The 26,759-nt window shown below is 33.1% G+C and overlaps 1 protein-coding gene across 18 annotated transcripts in view; it reads right to left on the reverse strand.

The window, feature by feature from the left end:
- The window catches only part of ADGRL3 (adhesion G protein-coupled receptor L3), a 794,963-nt gene that overhangs the window by 511,659 nt on the left and 256,545 nt on the right, over positions 1 to 26,759 (reverse strand). The gene's annotated exons all lie outside the window — the stretch shown is intronic.

A 26,759-nucleotide genomic window follows, 5' to 3' on the forward strand; every position in this document is an offset into this window, starting at 1 on the left:
CTTTATTTTTTTTTCTAGCGAAGTGTAGTTGACGTACAATATTATATTAGTTTCAGATGTACAACATAGTGACTTGACGTCTATATACATCGTGCAACAATCACCACGACAAGTCTAGTAACCATCTATCCCTTCTTTATTTTAATGCATACAGGCGTCATATATAAAAATGAGTAAGTAATCTAAAGAATGTTATTTCTGCACATATTACCACAGTGTTTACTTTCCAGCCCCCAAACTGACTGAAATAAGTAATTCTATCTCACTGGACAAATTAATATAAATATACTGGTTTTATAATGTATAAATAGATTTGGGACTTGCTTTGTATAAACAATTTCCACAAATATAATTTTTGCTAATATTAAAATAGTAAAAAAATTTCATTCCTTACCAATACCATGAGTTTAAAACAAAAAAAGTTAAATGTATAAGCCTTACTTTCATTCTAGGCCCTGATATTCATTCAGAAATTATTCTACATGTTAACTATATTACTTTTCTAAGCATCTTTGTAAGTAGATCCATGAAAACCAAAGATTTATGTTAGTTAATTACACTCAAACATAATAAATTCATTCAACAGAGACTTATTGAGTGTCCACTGAAATACAAAGTACTAGGCTAGGGACACAGGATAGAATACTGAATAAAACACGCAGCCTAATTTCTAGGATCTTACAACTTAAGATGAGGAATCTTGCTTAAACGTCTTAAAGGTATATGGAAGATATTAAAAATTTTAAGCATTAAAAAGGTTATTTACTGAACCAAACTGGGATAGCTGCCTCCTCTTAAAGTCTGTACAGATTTATCTTAGGAAATAAAAATACTGAAGGAACATGAAACAAAATTTGATGATGTTGTCTTTAACAGTCTGCACCTTTAAAACTAATCAATCACATACAAATTGCTTCATCCTTTCTCTCTCTCTCTTTCTTTTCTCTCTACTTTTTGTTCTGGTGATTGACATATATTTAAAACAATTTCACATTTTGAGTACAAACTTAAAATTTTCCTGAAAAGGAATATTCAAAATAGTTTACTGATGGACTGTATTAATAAACCTCATTCTGCCAAAATAAATGCCAAAATATTTCTGAAAAATTTGCTTTGGTTATATGGCAAAATTACACAGATTCATCTGAATGTCTCGCACTGCATATTAATGGTCACGAAGAGCAGAGATTCTGGAGCAAGACCACTTGATCTCAATTACTAGCTCTACTTGTACTGTGATCTTGGGCAAGTTACTTAACACCTCAGTGCCTCGGTTTCCTATTGTTAATGGGAAAGAGTGATATTACTGAATTCATATGGTTATATGAACATTAAATGAGTTAAATTTATAATTTAAAATTATATAAAATACATAAAAATATGTACTGCCCAGAGCAGCGTCTAAGTAATAAGTGCTATATGTCTCAACATTTATACATCTCATTAGTTTTCAATTTTATCCTACTCATCCTTTTAATGTGGATGTGTACAAAGCAAGACCATTTGATAATTTAACTCATAAATATTTATTGAGTCACTATTCTATGGACTCCTAGAACACTAAATCTGGACACAACAGATATAAATATTTTCCTTTTAATCCCACAGACATTATACAAAACAAAGCTCATAACAGACAATCTCATAATATTTTACTTTTACAATAGGGAAAGCACTGATAAGAAAAATGTGGTTGAGATAAAACAAACTATGTGGAAAGGAATCACATGCAACATTTTCATTTCATGTTCTCTAAAATAAAACATTCAGAACTTATTCTTAATTGTCATAAGTATATAACTCTTTCTGAAAATAAATTCTGAAAGAAATTGCTAATTTAAAATTGCATTCTTTAATATGCATGTAATAATTAATAGATACTCAAAGAAGGATATTCAAATCGACTGATATATCAACAAACAAACAATATCTCCCGCACCCAACTCTCAACATTCAGTTACTGTCTTTTTTTTCACTCTACGTCTATGGCATCAGGAGATGTGTGTATTCACACACATATACACACACAAACACAAACATATATATACATAAGATAAATATATATAAAACTATTTTGCCACCCAAAAAAATTGTGGGCAGTTGTCTAGGTGAGTTATTTATTCATTATTTCAAAAATATATATACTAATATCTATCATAGTGGATATTACTGAGAATGCAAATGAAATAGAACAATTTTTCTCACAACTCACACTGTAGTGGGAAAAACAGAACAAAGTAAATAAAGTCACAAGATAACAAAAAGAATTAACATATTTTTAGTACTTATCATATGCCAAGAAATGTTCTAGATATTATAGTATTATCTGATTTAATTCTCCATACAAATCTATAAATCAGATAACATTGTCTCATGTTTACTGAGGAGGAAAATCAACCATGTATTGCAGCAAGATTGTCAAACCAAATGTCTGACTCCAACATCAGTGCTCTTTCCTCTCTCAAAAGTAGAAATAAACAAAAAAAAATATGAGAGTAATTAGGCGTATTCACTGTGCAAGGGAAAGGGACAATGTAGCGAGTTTCCAAGGAAGACTTAGGCCTTGCTTAAATATGTTATTTGATCGTGAAGAGTGAAGAACTTGGGAACAGTATGGATATATGAGGAAGAAGTGGAGGGACAAAGAGAAAAAAGAAGAAAGACATGTTTAAAAAGGACAGCAGCCTAGTAACAGCATTGTATCCCTTGGAGGAACAGGGAAAATTATTTCCACGGTGAAATATGAGTATTGCTATTGTTAAGTCTGGCTTTAATGAAAACCATAATAGTTTATTTCATATGATATATATTTTTACATTGATGAAGCAATAGGAGAAAGTTACTTTATAGAAAGGATGAGGAAGTGCACATCTATTATTTATAATAAGGGTTTAAGATTTCACAGCAAGGAATAAAGCCACGTCTAAGATATTTTACATTCATTTTGGGCATAGGAATTTATTTTCATGATTATTGTGTAAACAGGTGGGGAAAGGAATTTAGAAGAATAGAAGCTATCATTTGAGGAGGGTAACATATTCTCACACTCCAATCTCACCAACTGCCCACCTCCCAGCCACAGCCCCAAAATAAGGTGCTAATTGGGGGCACATATAATAAATAGTCATAATTCAACTGTATGAATTTTAATAGATAACTTGAAAGATAAGACTGTTCATCACCTATAGAAAGATAAACCACTGCTCTTTGAACACAAACATTTAAAAAAAATGTAAACTTTCTTAGATGATTTTTTTCATGTGTTGTCATTAACTTTACCAAACCAATCAGTCTTCATATAAAAGAGATTTTCATTCAAGTCATTTCTGAAACATAGCTCTTTAAAATCACATAAAAAGGAAAAACCAAGAAAAGGCATTAGGGACTCATTAAGTCATATAGGACAAGATAATCACTCATAAAAAAAGATTTACTAATGATATAAAGCATTCAAGTCAATTTCAAAATGTATTTCCATCTCCAATAAAATTTCCTCAGCCTTCTCTTTGTACAAAGCTCTGTGCTAAGACTATGGGTCAAGTGGGGAGAGTGTAGCTACAAGCCTCAAATGTAATCATCATGTTAAAACCACTTGCAGTAAAACATGAATGCTAAAAGGTACACTCACCAATAATTATAGTGCTGTGCAAAATGTGATATCTGTTATGTGAGATGTTCTAGGAACACGAAGTAAAAAAACTGTCAGATTTTCTTTTGTGGCTAAGAGCAAGAGATTTAAAATCATGCTGACCTAATATTCTGGGGCTGGGCAAGTTTGCATACCTCTCTCAATCTCAGTTTCTTCAATTAGAAAAGAGAGAAAATATTCACCTTGCAGGTTGGTTGTGAGGATTAAAGATAACATAAGTTATTGTCTGAGTGAGACTGTCACGTGATCATGCATATCTGTCAGTTTGTGTCTGTCATCCACCAACTTCCTTTGTTTCTTTTATTCCTTCAAAACTGAGGGATAGACCACTTGCCAGACCCACATCCCTCTCATTTACACGTTTAGGAAACTAATAACACAGCTACCTAGTATGCACACTCTCCTTGAGAATTCTACAGCTGACCAAGGCATACTAAAACAAAGTGAGATTTTATAAAGGAGGATTATCAGACATTTCTCTTGTTTAAAATATACTTTATTATTTATGCTAATTTTCATCAATAAATCAAAACATGAATGCTTTAAGTTATTCTCAAAAGACAATACCTCTAACTTTTATCAAAGATTATCACAATATGGCAAATAGCTTTGCCTGTTACCCTGTCCGAATCTTGGAAAGAATATATTTTGAGTGCAGTCCTTGATGAGGTACTTCAAGTTTCTCTTCCTCAAACAACTGCCTAACTTCACCACTCTTCACAATATTTAAAATGAAAAGGTGAGATTGAACAAAGTATACTAATTTACATCATCAATATTTAAGATCATAATCATGAAGCTATGTGATTTGACTCAAGTTCCACTAAAAGTGACAAAGAATCTCAACATGGAAAGATATTCCACAAATATTTTATGTAACTAAAGTCTTTCCTCATAAACTACATGGAAAACCCCTTATTTGTACATTTAGACTGAATTTCATTCATATCTAGCACAATTATACTCTGAAGATATTTGAATTTTTTTGTTATTGCTGAAACAAAAGTTCATCTCCTAAACATAATACACTGACTTTACCTTCGGAAAACTCTCGCCTTAAATTCTGGTGTCATCATTTGTTTTTCTTGTTTAATTTTTTCATATATCCTTCTTCTTAAATCATTTCTGAAAGCCTCTATTTTCATTTTATATTTTCTTCCTTTGTATACTCTAAATAGAGGCTAATACTAGAATCTAAAAGTCACCCATTTTAAAATTGTTACCCCCATTTTAGCTACTCTTAATCACCTTTCTGTTAGATAACTTACTCTCAATTTTTCCCAAAATTAAATTGCATGTTATTATTACACTTTCCTCTCAGAATAACTTAGACAATATACTATATGTTCTTTATAATATTTTTACATTTTCCCAACTATTAAATGTTCACTTATCACAATTTTTGCTAACTACAAATTCTATTCCATATAAACTTTACAAATTTTTATTGAACCATATTTTATTTTGCATATTTACTTGTTTATGCCACGTCTTTTTAGAGGTCATTTTCTTTACACGTTTGCCCATGTCAAACATATAAAACATCATGTGGTATTATTTTAATAATTAATTGGTATATAGTCTTATAGCTCCAATGCTAATTATAATACAGGAGTTTTTCATTTAGCATTTTTTTTCTCATTACATATAGGGAAATTATAGCTATTACCTCAAAAAACCCTTTACTTTAGAAATGTTTATAAATATTACTTGGGGGTTATCTGTATTCTTCCAGGGTTAGCACATGAATTCAAAATTTGAAATGATTTGAAATTATATTCATTAAAAAATCAAACATTTATCACAATCCCCCTCCATAAATTACCTTTTTAAGGATATAAAATTCTGAAGTGATATAAATTTCAAAAAAGATTAACCTACCTATTTCATTTAATCATTTGTCACTACCTTAAATAAATAAAGCAAATATCTGTTATCATAACAGAGCATCTAGGTAATCATGATTTCTGTGAACTTGGCTCATTACATTCATAAATAAGATCCATCCATACCAACCAAAAAGAGCCAAGTATTTCTGAGAAATATTCATTTTATAAGGCTGGAAAATATATTTCAACCAGAGTATTTAATTATTCATAGGTGCTTAGATGAGGGGCTTTAACACTCATTATTCAAATTTAAGATTGCAATGTTTTCATGACTTACTAATATTGCACAATTATAAGCACATACACAGCAATGCTTTATAGTCCATGCCCTGTGAAATGAAGGATGACATCTTTTCTCCCAAAAATGTCTTTCCAAAAGCAGTTCTACATAGAAGACTCCTTCTGATGTGAACGGGAGCTCTATGATATAATTAAATCTTCGGGAAAAGAAGTAGTGCAGGAAGATGAAAAATTAGATGACTACCACACAACTTCCTCTCATCACCATCCTATAAAATGTTAAAATGTTTGGTGTGATGATCACTGTGTGGAAGTAAAATAAGTTTTAAAGGAGTTTAGACTCAGTAAAAGAATTTTTGAAATGTTAGCTATAATTTACAAGGTCTGAAACCTAAAAATACACTTTTCCTGTAAAGTTTTCTTGTTGTTTGCCAAAAGAATTACATGTATTATTTCTCACCTGAGAGAGTTCATGTGAGTAAATAAACTTGAGAATTGTAAAGCACTATTAGTTTGGGTCCTACTATTGATCGTACCATTTTCGTTTTTTTAAGTTAAACACTTAACATTTTGACTCTGAAAATAAAAGCATTACAATAAGGTTCACAGATCTTTCCTTTCTTTCAATATTTATGGAGTCAAAGAGTATTATATTAAATAACTATTAAAAAGTTTTTAATTATTGAGTCTATTTAGAAGCAATAAGGAACTGAAAGTTCTGGCAATGAACACTTTCTTAGTGCTAGATCCTTTGGAGATTCACAGAAGACAAATTCTCAATCATCTGGTTGAATGTTTTCAAGAAACACTGAACTCAGTCAACCCACATATGTGTTTCTTTGGCAATGTATTCCAAGAAATCACTAATGAATGCAAACAATGTAAATTATGTTTGTTCATAGAGGGTATATGAGAAATTTATGGCAAATTCTTTCATTAAAGAAGGAAGAGGAGGAAAGGGAGAAGCAGGAGAATGATGGGGGCAAGAAAGAGAGGAGAGATAACACTGGAAATACAAATAACAAAATACAAATACAAACATGATAAAGAGAGTTTAAAAAAATACAGAGAAGATACAGCTTGGAAGATCCAGAAGACCTGCAAGAAGGGAATGTAATTGTGCTAGAATTTGAAGAATGGATAAGATTTTGTTAAATAGTAGTTGGAGGAGAAACATTCTTGGGTTAATGGTTGTTGTTAAAAAAAAAAACAAGAGGTAGGGCCAGCCCTGGTGGCCTACTGGTTGAGTTCAGTATGCTCGGCTTCAGTGGCCGGGGTTCGGTTCCCAGGTTCAGACCTACACCACTCGTCTATCAGTGGCCATGCTGTGGTGGTGGCTCACATACAAAATAGAGGAAGACTGGAAACAGTTGTTAGCTCAGGGCCAATCTTTCTCACCAAAAAAAAAAAAAAAAAAGGTAAAGAGCTGGTAAAAGACAGAACCTATTACAGAACTGAAAGTTATCTGATTTTTCAGGTCTACAGAGTAAGTGAGGAGCAGCAGAAAATAATATAGACAATCCTCAGAGGCAAAATAGGAAGGATTTTGTACACAAAGGAATTTGAATTCAATTTGGTTAATTTCCAACCATGTGTTTTGTAATATTTCAATAAATTTTTGTAATATTTAAAGGTGCAAATTACATAAATACATAAAAATTACTGCAAGTACTGTCATTTAAGAGTGAGGGTAAATATTTATAGTGAATATATTCCTAAAACTTTTTTGTGTGTATGTGTGTGAGGAAGATTGGTCCTGAGCTAACATCTGTTGCCAATCTTCCTCTTTTTGCTTGAGGAAGATTGTTCCTGAGCTAACATCTGTGCCAGTCTTCCTCTATTTTGTATGTGGGTCACTGCCAAAGCATGGCTTGATGAGTGGTATGTAGGTCCACACCAGCGATTGGAACCCACAAGTCCCAGCCTGCCAAAGCAGAGTGCATGAACTTAACCACTACACTACCAGGCCAGCCCCATCCATATTCCTAAAATTTTTATAATCCTCTACATTGCTCCTAAACACCTGAACATTTTTTTCTGAATTCAATTTGTGTAAAGGATTTTTGGTTTAAAATAAAGTGCCCAAGTTAATAGAGGTATAAACTGAAATAGGAGTATTAAATAAATCATTAAATTAATTAACTAATATTTAGATAGTACCCAATATGAGACCACACAAAAATAGTGTAGCCTTTGCATTTTCATAACATGATAGTTTGTGCCAGGGTTCCAAACCTGCATAACACTGCTTAATAGCTATTAGGCTATTTGAGATCAAATATTGATTCCAGAGAATTACAGTACTTTTAGATACAATGGTATTGTTATGCATTTGGCAGTGTATTACTTATCTGTAGAGATATATATTTTATAACACATTCAAGTCAAATATAACCTGGAAGAAATTTCATATACGCTAAGTATATATTTGCCTTGACCTACAGCTGGATGTGACCATAGTTTTCTTAATCCTTTATTTCTGCACAGACTTTTTTTTAAAAATCTAAGCTCCTGTCATCAAATATTAAACATTGCATAAGTCAGAGCCATTAGAAACAGCATGAATATAAGGTATGACATGAGCATTGGGGTGAGAAACGGCATTTCAGTCCATTCTCTTCAAGCTGTGATCTGTATGACCAACAGGCATATTACTTACATTTTCTATACCCTAACATTCACATCTGAAATTAATACTTATTCCACCAGGTGGTTGTAAGGCTTCAATAAAAGTAATATGAAAAACACCTATAAAGATTCCTGGCAAGAGTATGCATTCAATAAGTGAGAAAAATCCTTGTTCTCATTTAATGAAGGCTTTTATATTCAAAAGTAGGGTTATAAATGGTAAATGAGATTACATTGTGGGGTGAGTGGGACAGAAGAACATTTGATAGGAGTTTGGGAGTGGTTGGGCAGAAAGGGGACAGAATCAGAAGGCATACTGTAAACACGATGCCGTTAGAAGATTAAATTCGTTGCGGAATGTAGGAGAAAATGGAGAGGAAACAAAACACCTTAGGCTAGCAATGTCAGTAACAATATTTGCCAGAGTTAGCGTGGTGGGAGTTGACAGTGACCTAAACGTCCAGAACTGTGATATAAATATAGATTATTTGAAAAATGTCAAGAAAACAATTTTTCAAGTTGTAGAAGTATCACAGTTATATGTTTCACTGGGGTGGAAGGAAAAAGGAATCAGGATGGAAAAATATCAGGAAAAAACAGAGGATGGGTACAGGAGATACAGGTAAAAGTTAAATCAAATTAGAAATAGGGAGAGTAATTCCCTTCTCACAGGAACTTTACGCAATTCTCCATTCTTCCCTCATTCCTTCCCTACTATCTCCTCCATAAGTTTCAGACATCAGAGCAATGAAAGAACGAGGCATATTCAATTAAATGTTTTAAAAAGGTTACTTACAAGACTTTTCAAGCAATGAAATGCTAACTCTCTCACACTGTCTGAAACACTAACAAACAATATTTTTTTATTGCTTAAGTAAAATCCCTATCTCCTTATAATTATGTTTCAAACATGATTTGACGCTATGTTAGAAAATAAGTAATCTAGGAAGGTAATTTTAATAAGAAAGTTCTCTAGAGTAAAAGTCCCATCTAATTGTCTTTCAGATAATGCTATGATCTAATAAGTGTCTATTAATGTTTAGGACCAAATTTGGATTTAATGAACATTGCTATTTTTGGCTTTAGGGCAGCATATCATTTAACCATGAAACAGATTGACGTTTTACACAGGATCATTTTCTTGCAAAGTGTCCTTGAGTTAACCTCTTCTCAGAGATCCCACAAAGCATTTAATTGCAGTTTGTTTCCAGTAGGCTTTGAATAAGATATGTGCCTCCACTGATATGTTCAATAGAAAATAAAATCAATGAGTCTGAAATTAAGCTAAGTATAAATAATTGCTAATGAAACTAGTTTAGAAAATAATTCAATTGCTTGAAATTAGATAATTAAAACTAAAAAATGGATCTCGTACTCTTTCCATGTATATGATTTGTAAAATAGAACCTTATTTTGCTATTCAAAAATGAAAATAAAATCTCAAATCTTTACACAAAGTATTTACATAAAATCTCAAATTTTTATCAATATTAGCTGTGAAAAATAAGTCTGAATGAACACAGCTATTATTTAAAAGGATATTCAAAAAATAAAAATTGCTTTGAAGTATGTCATTTATGATAATAATCAAGGGCTGATTTCTATGTTTCCAAGGGAAGCAGAAATTAGGAAGAGCAAGCAATCTACAGTTAAAACATTCCCAATATAACAGGTATCTACTTCAAGGCAAATAATTCCATTTCTAACAGGAACATGTTAATCTATTCCAAAATCTACAGAGCACCAGGCAAAACAATATTCCTCCTCATAATAACAGCTGTCGTTTATTGAGCCCTTACTACATCAGGCACTGTTGTAGGAGCTTCTCACATATTAACTCACTTAATTGATTTTAAATATAAACTTTATTGTTAATCCTATAACAACTCCAAAGGAATGGGGTTATTATTATTCTTAATTGGCAAATGAGGAAACTGAGAGACCAAGAAGTTAAAGAGCTTGTTGAGGTCACAGAACTAAAACTAAACAAGATCAGATTTGCACCTAAACAATCTAGACTCATGGTTTGTGCTTTCATTCATCAGACTCTACTGCCTTTCATCACTTCTACTGACTACCGATTCTGCAACACACCTACTATAACCTGAATATTTATGTCCCCCCAGAATTCAGATGTTGAGTACTAATCCCCAATGTGGTGATATTTGTAGCTGGGGTCATTGGGAGGTTGATAAGGTCATGAGAGGGGAGCCTTCATGAACAAGATTAGTGCCCTTATAAAAAGAAACTCTAGCGACCTTTCTAGCCTCTTCCACCATGTGAGGTATAGGGAGAAGAGAACTGTCTGTAACCCAGGAAGTGGGCTCTCATCAGAACCCAACCATCCCAGTATCCTGATCTTGGGTTTCCTGTCTTCAGAACAACGAGAAATAAATTTATGTAGTTTATTAGACACCAGGTCTACGGTATTTTTGTTATAGAAGCCTGTGCTGACTAATACTTTGTGTAAACATAAGGCGATTTTATCTAGGCGTGATTAGTGTTGAATTTATGGGTTGAATGGAGTAAGATGAAGATCTAGGATACAGCTACTCACTGAAATATTCAAACAAACCTAAGCTTGGGAGGATCATGCCATAAACAGAAGGCCTTCATTATCTTCACTTCTGGTTAATTCCTACCTCGCACCATATACATCTTTGGCACATCTGAATAGATATCAGTGACTCTTTTTATTCATGCTTGTTTTGGTGAGTGAGGGGCAAGACAACAAACTTCCTTAGGTGAATGGCCCAGGAATGATGATCTTGTAGGTTCTTAGGAACCAAGCAAGTGCTTCTTAAATTATATAAAAAGTTAAAAACAATCAGGGGGAAAAAAGGTATCAGGGCCAACCTGGTGGCATAGTGGTTAACTTCACCCTCTCTGCTTCTGTAGCCTGGAGTTCGCAGATTCAAATCCCAGGCACAGACATACACACCGCTCATCAAGCCATGCTGTGGTGGCATCTGACAGACAAAACATAGGAATATTGGCACAGATGTTAGCTCAGAGCCAATCTTCCTCATCAAAGAAAAAAAAAAAGAAAGAAAGAAAAAAGGTATCCCCCAAATAAAATTTTGAAAAGACTTCAAAAATCTATCACTCCAATTCAAATCAGCACAACTATTTAATTCCAGTATTAAAGTAATTTTTCTAAAAAGGGAAATGAGATTACTTTGGATGTTACTGTGAAGGAGCAAACATATCTTAAAGTAGAATTACTTGTGATTTTATACTTATTTTAACTTCAAGAATCAAATTGACAAACGATCAATCAAGCTAACCTCAAATGTTTCTAATATTTGCTAGATTTTTATTATCTACAAAGACTTTATGATTGGGATGGACTAGTACTGTGTTACATTGTTTTGTTTTTGCCAATTTTATAACTGAAATCATATGAGTACTTTATGATTGACAACCATGACAATATATCATATCCAGCGTAAGTTTGTGTTATAAGTGAAGTTCCAGAGTTTGATTTAAAACCAATATAATCACATTTCCTCCTGCAAAATTCTAAAAAACTATTATCATCAATGCAAACAGCACTACAGTTGAGATTGGTGAGAAAGTTATTTCCATAGCTGTGAACAATGAACTTTAAAGGTCAAAATTAGATGACCAGAATCATAGCAAGCTACAGTACAAGTTTAGGCGACTGAACTGGAAACATCTCATTTCCTAACACTATTTCTCTAAAACAAATGACAGTTACTAAGTAATTGACTTAAAAACAAAAGTCTAGATTAGAGAAGCTACAAGAATTGAGGTAACAGAGTAAAATTCCTCTCTTACAATTCCTTCAGGAAGATAAGGAAAAAAATACACATCGACTTACACTTTCTTTGAAGACTTTCCAAAAGCAAGCAGAATGCAGAGGAAGCTAAATCTCATTATGAGCTAGATGACTACACAGAGTTCCACTGTGGTTTAGTTATCATGACTGGTCAGTCCCATTCATCTCTTTCATATAAACAATTTGACTTTAGACCCTTGATATTCACGTTTTTAAAAAATTTCAATACATCACTTTTTCAAAAGCAGTTTAAACAACTATTAATAAGAGATTACTATAAAATAATGGAAATTTTAAAAAGTGTATAGTAGACAAGGTCTAAAAATAATTCCTTTAGAACCTCCTCACATAAAAAGAATATCTATATGTTTTACATACTTGTTCTTGAGATTATGAAAGAAACATATTGTCTTTTGTGATTCACAAAGTATTCCAAGATAGCTTTCCTATATTTCATTTCTTGTAGTTAACATATCAGTAACAACCAGGCAGGAGAGAAAAGACACATGTTTTGAAATTATCTCATCTCAGTAGGGTGCACCTGGATAGGTCTCAAATTAAACATCTTCCTTAATGGCCTATTATGGAGCATCAGTGCCTAAAATATCCAAAGGGAGTCAGGGACCATTACTGCCAAGGGAGAGTTTCTAAGGTTGTAGCATATGATGCAACATTTCTGTTGTAACTTTAGCCTGACTGGGAGTTTATTTAATGCGTATGTATGGTTTTAAAATCAATAGCTACCACAGTAAGATCTAACATAACCCCAAGACACAGATGAAAAATATGAGTGCGTCAATACATTTTTATAGTAATGCTTTAGTAACTAGCATTTATAGGTAACTACCAAATTATGAACTTGGACATTTTACAAAACTTAACGTTTAAGATAGCTGCTTGGACCCCGAAGTATGTTCTTCATGGAAAGAAAAAAATGAAAAAAAAGAAAAAAAACAAAGTAAATTTAATCCTTATAGTAAAATGTATATGATTCAGGAGAAATAATAATCATCATAACAGCTATTCTTCAGGGGTTCTTTTTTTTGTTTTCTGATGAGGAAGATTAGCCCTGAGCTAACATCTGTGCCAAACTTCCTCTATTTTGTACGTGGGACACCACCTCAGCATGGCATGATGACCCATGTACAGGTCCGCGCCCATGATCCAAACCTGCGAACTCTGGTCCACTGAAGCAGAGCATGGGAACTTAAGCACTGTGCCACCAGGCCGGTCCCCTTCAGGGGTTCTTAATAGGTCTGAACACACTGACAGCACTTTACATGTATTATTTCATTTTACTCTAACTATAGTAATATAAAACAGGTGTAAGATGGAGATACTGGCATTTTGCTTTCAGGATAAAGAAGTCTATTTTCCCATCAAAAATATCTCCTTAGTTTTTAGGGTTTAATTGGTAGGTTTTAATTGGTAAACATGGAGTAAAAAGAAATCAGAATGAAGCTATCTTTTTGTTCTATTCATCTGGCTTCTGTGAGTCCTATCACTGTAGAAACTGACCTGGAACAGCATTGAGAAAAACTAAAAAGCATCAGTTAGGTCTGGAGATCAGTAAGCAAAAGTTTGTGAGGGAAGGAAAAACATCACACACAAAAAAAGTGGCAGGGGGGTGGGTGATTTCCAAGTGGTAGTACCCAAGTGGAAAAGAAATCACTAAACTGATGTGGCTAATATATTTAAATACAGGATAATAAAGGATGTATCTAGAGAAGGAATATATAAGGCAAGTCCTGTTTAGATTCCCACAATTAAAGAATTTCATAACAGAACTTATGATACTAAGTTGTTAATATACTAATTTATTTATTAACATATATATGTAATATGTATTTATATAAATGTATACATAACCACACATGATACCATATAATCTTTTATTATCCCATTCACTCATATATTTATCCAACAAATATTGCAACTCAAAATTTTTGTGATTTTAATAACCTAGTCCAACAAAAAAAATACTATGAATACATAATTCAAAGCTGTCATTAGTCAATTGTGATTTCTCAGTGTACCTTCTGTATATTTGGCATACTTTATAATGGTAAAAATAAATGGCACCTCAAATTAAATAATGACAAGCACTTATCAATTAAAATATTATACTGAATGACTCCTAAAGATGTCTCCCCAAGTAATACTATACATTTTCTGATGTAGAGAGGTAATTAAACCAATGTAAATAGTGATTTAATTAAAACAATTGTTAAAAAACAAAAAGAGTCTTGGTGAATGGAAGAATAACACTTGAAAAAGAACAGCCTCATTAAGAAATGTGAAAGTGTATGAACAGCTTAGCACAAAAACAGACACACACATCTCACCTAGAGGTCTTAATGCTGCATCCTCGGGTGTCCATGCTTTCCAATGTGTCCAAAAACTGGAAACTTCAAGGAAATCATCTCACTGATTTGAGCAAGACAGTATTCCATAGGGTGACTCTTTTCTATTTCCCATTAGGTAATAGGATATGTTATATAATTATCTCCAAGTTACACTTAAAAAATTTAGGCCAAGTAGCAACCTATTCTAAATAGGGACTACGCCACTGAAATACATAAGGAAAGAAAACTTCAAAAAGAAAAGCATAAAAGTGGCTATCCAAAACTATTTTGACAAAGGTTATTGTTTAAGACAAATCCCTATAAGATTCTTTTTCAAAAACTTTATTTTCTTAATAATTGAAACATCTAAAATAGCTTAATGGTTGCTATTTATTTAAAGACACCACTGTTTTGATCCCCACAAAAAGCCCTTTTTTTCTTTGCTGTTCGTAAAAATACCTTTGAGTTACATAGTTTAAAAATTACCTTGATGTTTCAGTACATAAATCATTTCTTTGTTCAGTCCTTTCTTGGCAGAATGGTGATTCACAAGGACAATTCAGGAGGCACCCAGGTTATAAAGTACCCAAAATTGGCAAATTGTACAAAAAGATACATAGTGTCATTGGTTAACAATTGGCTTTAGCTAGAAATAAAGTACGGGAACACAGACTGACTGTGATAGAAAATCAATCAGAAACAACCAAGCTGGTAGATTATTATGCATATGATATCTAGGCCCTTCTTTTTTTGGGGGGGGGGGGGGGGGGTGAGGAAGATTGGCCCTGAGCTAACATCCATTGCCAATCATCCTCTTTTTGCTTGAGGAAGATTGGCCCTGAGCTAACATCTGTGGCAATCTTCCACTATTTTGTAAGTGGGACACTGCAACAGCATGGTTTGATGAGAGGTATGTAGGTCCGTGCCCAGGATCCGAACCTGCAAACCCTGGGCCACTGAAGCAAAGCACATGAACTTAACCACTATGCCACTGAGCCAGCCCCTGGATCCGTTTTAACTAATATTTTATTTAAATATCCTCGTAACATATTTTATAGTGATGGTACATAAAGTACATAATTCCATACCATGGAAAATGTTGAAATTTCTTTAGATTAAAAACATTTTTTAATTGAATAACTACATTAGTACTAATCTTACGAGAGTTAAAAAATTTTGTGAATTAGAATAATTACAAATCTTTCTTTTACCTGTTTTAGAAGCAGTAATCTGTCTTCTAATTTTGCCTTTTTTAGCACGTCTGCAATTATTCAACAAGATATAGTTCAAAGCAACCTAAAGATTATTTTCTCCATGCAATTTAGACATTGACTTATTTTTTGGTGACATTAAAAACTAAGGTGTTCTCTGAAATATCTCAAGACAATTGGACTCAGGAAGAAAATAGAGTTTTGCTTTTATGAAGATTTAACATAATAATGATTTTTTTAATACTATGCAGGAAACATGACACAGTTTAAACAGAGAGTTTAAATCCTTTACTTTTCATTTTGTAAAAATGTTAACATAAAGAGGAGATAACTACTTTTCTTTGTGTAAGAGTAAGAAGATTATATAGTCAACCAAAATACTGGCCTTTGGAAGGGGATTCTGTCTTTTTCCTATGTGACGTCTTATTTTTTACCTTAAATGAAAATGTTTATTTTAATATGTAGTTTTAAAATAAAACACAGATAAATATATTTTATCTCAAACTTCCCCATGGTCTTGATAAAGGACCCTAATTAATACATAAAATCCCAATCATTCATAAATAAAGGTCTCCATGAATTAATTTTATGTAATGGCTTTCCTCCTCTTGTCATGAGTGTTTTTTTTATCCTAACAAACTGTATCAGCTTTGCCCACATGAGGACGTGTACATTTGTGGTGGGTCTTGTTGGCCTTTTACAGTTGGATAATTTCAAGGCCCACCTTCCTCCAGCTCCCTCATTACACCTAAGGAGGCTAAGAAAAATGAGTACTACCTGGTAACATTGTAATCACTACACACTATTTACAGAGCATCATCCTACCTTTCTTTTCTCTTCTTTGCCTTTTTCTTGTTATTCTCTTAGTTGCCATTGTACAAATATAACTTTCCAATTACAAGGTCATTTTAGCCAGAACAAAGAAATGCATGAAATCCTCTAATTCGATTAAATCCCATCATTGAGCTTACTATTATGTATTAATTAGATCATTGACAATTAAATAGTTTCAAAACTTAGTTGTCTGAAATAAATGACTGTTCATTACCATAGCCAGTATATTACTAGACGTGTGTTAGATATATTTTAATTTTATAATTATATATAAAACGATTGACCATTATACCAATCAGCAAATAAGTCAATGTCTTTTAGACTAATTCACTATGATTTAAAACTAAGAATTCTGTATACCTCAAGAAACTAGAAAAAGAATAATAAATGAAGCCCAATGTTAGGAAAAGGAAAGAAATAACAAAGATCAGGGCAGACATAAATGAAATAAAGATTAAAAAGGCAATAGAAAAGATCAATGAAACCAAGGGCTGGTTATTTGAAAAGAAACAAAATTCACAAACCTTTAGCCAAACTCACCAAGAAAAAAAGAGAGAGGACTCAAATAAATAAAATCAGAAATGAAAGAGGACACATTACAACTCAAATACACAGAACTCAACCAGAAATACAAAGAATCATAAGAGACTACTACAAACAATTACATGCCGACAAATTGGACAACTGAGAAGAAACGGATAAATTCCTAGAAACATAAAACCTTCCAAGACTGAATCAGGAAGAAACAGACAATCTGAACAGATCAATTACTAGTAAGGATATTGAATCAGTAGTTTAAAATCTCCCTACAAACAAAAGTCCAGGACCAGAGAGCTTCGCTGGTAAATTCCAGTAAACATTCAAAGAATTAATATCAATCCTTTTCAAACTCTTCCAAAAAATAGAAGAGGAGGGAAATCTTCCCAACTCATTTTACGAGGCCACCATTACTCTGATACCAAAACCAGAGAAGAATACAAGAAAGGAAAATAACAGGGTGATATCACTGGTAAACATAAATTCAAAAACCTTCAAAAAACCATTGGCAAGCCAAATTCAACAATACATTGAAAGGATCATACATCATGATTAAATGGGACTTATTCCAAGGATAAAAGAATGGTTCGACATCTGCAAATCAATCAATGTGATACACCACATTAACAAAATAAAGGATAAAAATCATATGATCATCTCAATAGATACAGAAAAGTATTTGACAAAACTCAACATCCATCTATGATAAAAACTCTCAATAAAGTGGACAGAGAGGGTATGTACCTCAACATAATAAAGGCCATATATGACAAGCCCATAGCTAACATCATACTCAACAGTAGAAAGCTGAAAGCTTTTCCTCTAAGATCAGGAACAAGACAAGGATGCCTACACCTGTCACTTTTATTCAAAATAGTATTGAAAGTCCTAACTAGAGCAATTAGGCAGAAAAAAGAAATAAAGGCATGCAAATTGGAAAGAAAGAGGTAAAAGTGTCACTTGCAGATGACATGATACTATATATAGAAAACCATAAAGACTCCACCAAAAAAATTGTTAGAACTAACAAATAAATATAATAAAGTCACAGGAAACAAAATTATTATACAGAAATCTGTGGCATTTTTATACACTAAAAATGAACTAACAGAGAAATTACAAAAATAATCCCTATAATTGCATCAAAAAGAATAAAATACTTTGGAAGAAATTTAAACAAGGAGGTGAAAGACCTGTACACTGAAAACTATAAGACACTGATGAAAGAAATGGGAGACACAAATAAATGGAAAGATATTCCACGCTTATTGATTAGAAGAATTAACAGTGTTAAAATGTCCAAAGCATGTTAACCAAAGCAAACCACCAGGGCCTAAAGCAATCTAGAGATACAATGAAATCCCTGTCAAAATTCCAATGGCAATTTTCACAGCACTAGACCACACAATTTTAAAATTTGTATGGAACCACAAAAGATCCCGAATGGCTGAAGCAATCTTGAGAAAGAAGAGCAAAGCTGGAAGCATCATGCTCCCTGATTTCAAACTATATTACAAAGCTATAGTAATGAAAACAGTATGGCATGGGCATAAAACCAGACACAAAGACCAATGAAACAGAATAGAGCACCCAGAAATAAACCCACACATACATGGTCAATTAATTTGTGACAAAGCACCAAGAATATACAATGGGGAAAGAACAGTAGCTTCAATAAATAGCGTTGGGAAAACTGGACAGCCCACATGCAAAAATATGAAAGTGTACCACTATCTCACACCATATACAGAAATTCACTCAAAACGAATTAAACACTTGAATGTAAGACTTGAAACTATAAAACTCCTAAAAGAAAACACAGGCAGTAAGCTCCTTGACATCAGTCTTGGCAATGATTTTTTTGACACCAAAGCAAAAATCGACAAGCGGGACTACATCAAACTAAAAAGCTTCTACACAGCAAAGGAAATTATCAACAAAATAAAAAGGCAATCTAGTGAATGGGAGAAAATATTTGCAAATCATATATCTGATAAGGGGTTAATATCCAAAATACTTAAAGAACTCATACAACTCAATAGCAAAAAAAAATCCGATTACAAAATGGGCAGAGGATCTGAATAGACGTATTTCCAAAGAAGACATACAGATGGCCAATAGGTACATGAAAAGGTGTTCAACATCACTAACCCTCAGAAAAACGCAAAGTAAAACCCCAATGAGACATCATCTCATACCTGTTAGAAGGGCCATTATTTAAAAAAAAAAAAAAAAAAAAAAACAAGAAATAACAAAGTTTGGTGAGGAAGTGGAGAAAAATGGAGCCCTTGTGCACTGTGGTTGAGAATTATTGGTAAATTGATTCACCTGCTATGGAAGACAGTATGGAGCTTCCTAAAAACATTGAAAATAGAACTACCATATAATTCAGTAATTCCACTTCTGAGTATTTGGCTGAAGAAAACGAAAACATTAACTTGAAAAGCTATGTGCACTCCAATGTTCAATGCAGCATTATTTACAATACCAAGATAAGGACACAATCTAGGTGCCCTTCAACAGATGAATAGGTAAAGAAAATGGGGCGTGTATATACATACACACACACACACATAAGGTGTAAGATTATACAGTAATAAAAAAGAACGAAATCTTGCCATTTGCAACAACATGGATGGACCTTGAGGGCATTATGTGAAGTGAAATAAGTCAGACAGGAAAACACAAATACTGTATGATCTCACGTATATGTGGAATATTAAAATAATAATAATAATAATAAGCTCATAGATCCAGAGAACAGAAGATTGCTGGTTGTCAGAGGCAGGGTTGAGGGGTATGTGAAATGAGTGAAGGGAGTCAAAGGTACAAACTTTCAGTTGTAGAAAAAATAAGTCATGGGGATGTAATGTACAGCATGGTGACTACAGTTAATAAAACTTTATTGCATATTTGAAAGTTGCTAAGAGCAAATCTTCAGAGTTCTCATCACAAGAAAAAAAATTCTGTAATTATGTATAGTGATGGATGTTAACTAGTCTTATTGTGGTGATCATTTAGCAATATATACAAATATTGAATCTTTATGTTGTACAACTCAAAGTAATATAATATTATATGTCAATTAGAACTCACTTAAAAAAAAGAATTTTGCATCCTTGGAATACAACAAGAATGGCTGATTTAAAAAGATGAAGAAGAAACAATATCACTGAAAACAATGTTAACATGGATTACAAACTTCAAAATACCATGTATCACCATATAGTCATTACACCTTTGACATACAAGTTTCCAGTGATTTACACTATATTTTTACCCCTTAAATTTCCTTAATCCCCTTAATTATGAGTTATGCATCATAATGTTTTCCCCTAGGGTGAGCTCAATAAATAGTTTCTCATTTAAATCTTCCCCTATTTCCTAAACTTTTTTATATTCACTTACACTAAAAAATATTTTTAGGGGATGGCCCCATGGTTTAGTGGTGAGGTTTGGCATGCTTCACTTGAGTGGCCCCAGTTCGAGGGTTCAGATTCCAGGCATGGACCTACACTACTCATCAGCCAAGCTGTGGTAGTGACCCACATATAAATTGGGGAAAGACTAGCTCAGATGTTAACTCAGGGCTAATCTTTCTCAAGCAAAAAAAGGAAAAAAGATTTTTAAAAAGGTTTCCAAAAAATAGCTCCCTTTAAGAAACACCCCTAGGGGGAGGTCCAGTGGCATAGTGGTTAAGTTCGCATCCTCCACTTCAACAGCTGGAGGTTTACAGGTTTGGATCCTGGGTACAGATGTAGCACCACTCATCAAGCCACACTGTGGTGGCATCCCACATAAAGTAGAGGAATATTGGCTCAGATGTTAGCTCAGCAACAATCTTCCTCAAGCAAAAAGAGGAAGTTGGCAACAGATGTTAGGTCAGGGTCAATCTTCCTCACACACACAAAAAGAGAATCACCCCCATCAATCGACAGAGAGAGTGAGACGTGACATTGCATATTTTTACAGATTTGTAGAATGTCTTATGGCCCAAGTGTATTTTTCACCAAGGAACTCCACAGGAAGATGGGTAGGTAACATAACCAAATATTTTTTGAGTATCTGTCCTTCCACCCTAGTGTATGTACGTGTCTGTGCATGTGTGTTTCACATATGTAAAGTTTACGTATGTCTAAATATCTTCTCATGTGGTCCTTTTTAAATTACGTAAATTTTCTAGCATGAGTAGTTGATTTATAAACAGGGATTAGTTGCTTATTAATATTATTTTTTTTCTATCAGAAAGGAAAACTTGGATCTGGTTGGGAGCCAGTTGTCAAAAAAAGGTTGGGGGCCCTGACAATTTTGTCAAGACTTGACTTCCTAATAGCTAATATCTAAAAGAAGGAAGAGAAAAAAGAAAAAACTTTGTCAGTTCAACTGAAGTATAGCTTCAGACATCTATGAATCAAACAACAAAAATATGTTGAATATTTCCTACATGGCCCATCTATAGAAAGAAAAGATTTTTAGAGTATATCGATTTTTTCTTCATCATCAAAACATATTACCTAAAATAAAATGGTTTTTAAAGTTCACGTGAACATAAATAAAACAAGCACAGTTAAAAATTTTAAATAAAAAGGCACGTCTTATTACAAATCAATAATTAAAGTAAAATTTGCTGAATAATGCCAGTAAATATCAAACTGTAAAACATCTTCATTATTCAGATCCAAGAAATAGACATAATAATAATCATCTTTATCTCAAGTAGAAAGAGCCAAATAGCCCCATACTTGATTCCCAAAATATTTCAGAAACTCAGATATGAAAACACATAGCAGAGGCCAAAAAGAAATGTGATTGGCAGTCTGGAGGACATCAGTGTTCTCAGCAATTAAAACAGTTAAGGTATTGGAAAAATTTCTTTGAATTCTAAGGAGCATTAAAAAATACATTTCAGACATCATTAAACCAAAAGCATCCATTAACTACTCTCAGACATGACCCCACTATGTTTCCTTTTTTTTTTCGTTCTTTCTCTTTTGCTTTGTTGACTTTGAGTGGTCTGGCCAAGAAAGCAAAGGTTCACTAACACTGTTACGAGAAGCACTCTGATATCATCAGTGCAGATGCTTTTATACAAACATGTATCTCAGTGGGAGCTTGTGTATCTTAAAATTAAACAGAAGATACAAAATTATCTGGAAAGAAATATCGCATTAATCCTTTTACCATGGAGTTCATCCTAGACACCCATAAAAATTACTCTGACATAGATCAACTTTTTATTGGCTTTGGGAGATTCTGTTCCAAATGAAGTGATTATTATTTTATGTTCTATTCTTCAAGCAAATTTATAAGGAAATAAAAATGAAACATGTGACTCTTAAGACATTTTATGGAGAAATTAAAATAGTTTAATATATATAAAAAGTTACAAAGTCCATATTTGTGTAATTATGGTGTGTCAGAACTAAGGAAAACTCAAAATCATCTACTACAAACCTTTTTCTAAAAGGAGAAATGTAATGCATTAAACATTAAGAAATGACTAGTTTTTTTCACGAATTCTCTAGTATAAATGCATTCCTGTGCCAAAATAATTAAAGCTTTCTAAAATAATAAAGACAAAGAAGTATCGTAACACATATCATGGCAGAATGTACTGATCCAACCCCAAAATACACTCCATGAAACATTTTCAATTGTACACAGCTTCTTAAATCCCTTAAGCCAAGTGAGGTAATGATGTTATATACTTCCATAACTCTGCATCCTTGCCCTCCTCTGCACTCTCCTTTCTACTGGGATACATTTGCCAAATGTCTAGGGAAACTGAAGAAAATGTAAAATACATTTGGGAAATAACTTTCTGTTTAGAAGGAGCTGAAGGCACAGTTCAGATTCTTTATTTCACACATCTTTGTATCAAGCCCTTTTGTCCAGAGAATTCACTGCTTCCTGGAATGTTAATATCTTCACAAAAAAAAATAGTAGCCTTTTTTGGTTCAACTCTTTTTTATAATTTTTAATGTAGATCATTGCTATTTTAAATAAGGCACCACTATTTTTAAAAAATAAATGCCACTACAGCTTAATAATAATGAAAAAAGAAATGACTTCCAAACCAAAGCTTGACCACATTGCCAAATGAAAATTCTGACCACAAATATTCTAACATATTAATGGGGAATCTCATTAATTCCCTGGTGCAATTGACTTTTTTGATTTTATATTATTTGTATGGAGACCGAAATTATAGTTCAAATTAATTAAGATGTAGGGAACCCAAAAACTACTGAAAAGCTGTGAAATATAGATTTTTTAAAATTATGTTATCAGAGGTACTTCTGTATAATGCTTTTTCAAACCATAAAGAATAAGGCTTGTTGCAGTATCTTTTCATTTATTTCTGCATATTTCTTCAGTGTTTTCACAAGCATTGAGTTCAAGTCCTTCGTTTAGTAAATAAAGTGGGATGTAGGAAGTAGGATAAAAGAGCCTTAGCAATATTAATTACCCTTATAAACTATGGATACACAGGAATATTTGGTGAATAATTGATTATGCTAAGAAAGGATAGAAAAAGTACTTAATTTATAAAGGAATTAGCCAGAAGATAAAATAGACTATTGTGCAGCAGAAAATCCGACTGATAAATATGAGGACTCTCATGCCCCAAATGAGCACAGCCCAAAAAAGTGCCCCTGGGCCAAGATAGATTGTAATATTGCTAATTCACCCATTTCTTGAGAAAGCACCAGTGTTTTAAGAGCAAAGTCTAAATTCTTAACTAAAATGCTCGTGTAATACCATGGACTTCTTGAAATTAAAGGCTGTCATTAGTTTTTCATCAGTACATGATCTACAGATTTGCTTCACCGTGAAATCTATAGACATCGTCCAATTCAACACAAAATACACACAGTTTATCAATCTTCCAAGGTAACAGAATTTAGAAGTCTCATTTATTACTGATTTACTATTCTAAAATTGAAGTTTAAATCCCTGGAATATTATTAAGGCTCCTGAGGAACCTGTATAGTCGTTGCAGTTAACACAAGATCTTGGCAGGTATTTTGACAAAACAAAGAAAACGTAAGATATGTTTTACGAATATTAATCAAGACCTACACTTAGTAGTCATAATTCATTACTATTTCAAAAAATCAGAACGGCTTTTCTAACATTTCTCGAATCCACCTTTAAGATACACCTTTATAGGAAATATCTTGCTATTAGCACTAACCATTCTTATGTACTTCAAGAAAGATGTAGTACCAAGGGGACTAAGTGAGACTGACAGACAAGAAACTATAAATCTTTGTCACTTTCAGAAATGAGCTCTGAATTCAACCAGAATGGAGTATTTTCCTTCTCCCTCAACTGAGGTGATACAGTAGTTTTGTTAATAGTATCCCAACTTACTTCATTCCCTTCAGGTTCTGATAGAATAGGCTTAAAATGTCATGATTCAAACAAATACTATTATTTTTTACGCAGAGAATTAAGGGACCCTAAGACATGTGACATGCAATAAACACTACTATACAACAAACCAATGACAAACAAAGAAACATTAGGAAATTTCCTAGCTTATGAAAACTCTGATCAGAATGTTCAGTTAGAGACAGTGGGAAGACATTTATTTCACATTTCCCTCCACATTCTAAAATAGTTTGTTAGATTAGCCTAAAGTAGTTTAATTGATTGTTATGAAGTGCACACATTCTTTGGTGAGAGATTAATCACTTTAAATTAAAAGTGGAACTTTATACAATGGGGCAACAGTGATTTAATGAGAGTTGGACAGTAATTTATATTAATTTAACCAGCAACTTCAAAATCTTGTGGGGGAAAATGATTTATCTTTGGAGGAAATACACTACATTTGGATAAATAGGTGAAATATAATAGCACTCGAGTTAAAAATATTTATGCTTTAGATACTAAAGAGATGGTATTCCTTAGTGCTAAAGTTTTGAGATATATAGGTCTTTTCCTGTTAATAAAATTCATCACGGCACTAATGAAGTTAACATACTCATTCCTGTTTAGGGTGAAAAAAATTATGAAAGGAACACAATGAGGACATTTCTCATTTTTTGCTTATTTTGCTACTTCAAGTGTTCTCACTGTTTCTTCCTGTTAGACAGATGAATATTTTAACATGTTCTAATTAAAAAAAATATATCAATACTTTAGGACAATGATGACATCAGTTTGGTTTCATGAACTTAGCAACTAATAATATTCTATAAAACCTTGTATTCATCAAATAATGTAAATAAAGAAACTATCTCAGTGTCCTAACGTGCTATTTATCATAATCCTCAGTGAGACTTGTTTGTTTGTAACATGTACTTAACTTTTAGAACTTCACTTGGTCGGGAGGCAGATCAAAGTGTCCCACAGAAAAGACCCAAAATGATTTCTCTCACTTTCATTCACAAAAGGAGGTAGGATCTTCTTCACATTCTTTGTTTTCCCCATTTAGAAGTTATTCACATAAGACGCTGGTACCTAGATACCAAGACTACGTTCTCAATATTTCAGAAAGATTTTGCACAAATTGTTTTATGTTCTTAACATACACCAAAGCTTACTCATCTAAAATGCTCTGTCTGCTGGCTGAATTGCAAAAGAAGAAACTCAAGCATGAGCTCCCTAATTACCTATATTGCTAATCTATTTGTTAATCTCTTCCCATCACAAAATAAGCCCTGCTTCTATAATATTCATGAATTTTTCCCCTGCAAAGGTTGTCCTGACAATTCCTCAAAATGCCTATTCACAACTCTATCACAGGGTCAAGAATACTTTATTACTCTCATTTGTTCACACATGTATATCTCCTCCTGGACAATAAGGCCTGAAAGGACAAGGTCATATTTTATTCATTTTTATGTTCCCATCAACTAGCACAAGGCTTGGCATCCAATACAAGGTCAATAAATTTCTGCTTTACTAAATTTTAATAAAACAAGCCAACGATTAAAGTTCCAGATAATAGAGAAATCACACTTGGTTAAGTCAAAGAGAAAACGCCTGAAAATCTTCTTTCCTAAATAAAACTAGTTAATAATAAGGGTTAATATGTGTTAAGTTCTTAGCATATCTTATGCTCTGTTATAAACACTATATATGTTTTGAGTTTGTCTTTGTTTTTTTCCTCATTTATTTCTTGCACAGTCTGAAATTACACCCATTTTACACATGGAAAAGCTGAGCCACAAAAACTTCAACAAACTTGCTCAAATACATGTCACCATCTAAGAAGTGCTGGAGCCAGGATCAGTGCCCGCGGCCTCAATCTAGAGCCTGCTCTTAACGGTATATCCCCTGCCTTCATTGATAGGAGAAAGAATAGATGCTTTGATGCCTTTACCACCCCCGCACCAGCCCTGTGTTTGCTCGGCTCCAGGCACTGTACAAAGTCCCCAGGATACAAAGGTGAGTAAGACTGAGGCTCCTTTTTACCCCTGGTCTCTTTCTTTCTCAGAAACATATGAAAGTCTCTCTTAAAAAAAAAAAGACACACTCAAACACATACAAATAGGTGTCTTTTTCCTTTCACTGCCAAAATTCTCACCTTAGCAACCAATAAATGTTGGCTCCATTACCTCACGGCCACTTCAATCTCTAATTACTTCCAGCCCAGGTTCTGTCTCCTTC

Source organism: Equus quagga, chromosome 3 (genome assembly GCF_021613505.1).
Source record: "Equus quagga isolate Etosha38 chromosome 3, UCLA_HA_Equagga_1.0, whole genome shotgun sequence".
Lineage (NCBI taxonomy): Eukaryota > Metazoa > Chordata > Mammalia > Perissodactyla > Equidae > Equus > Equus quagga.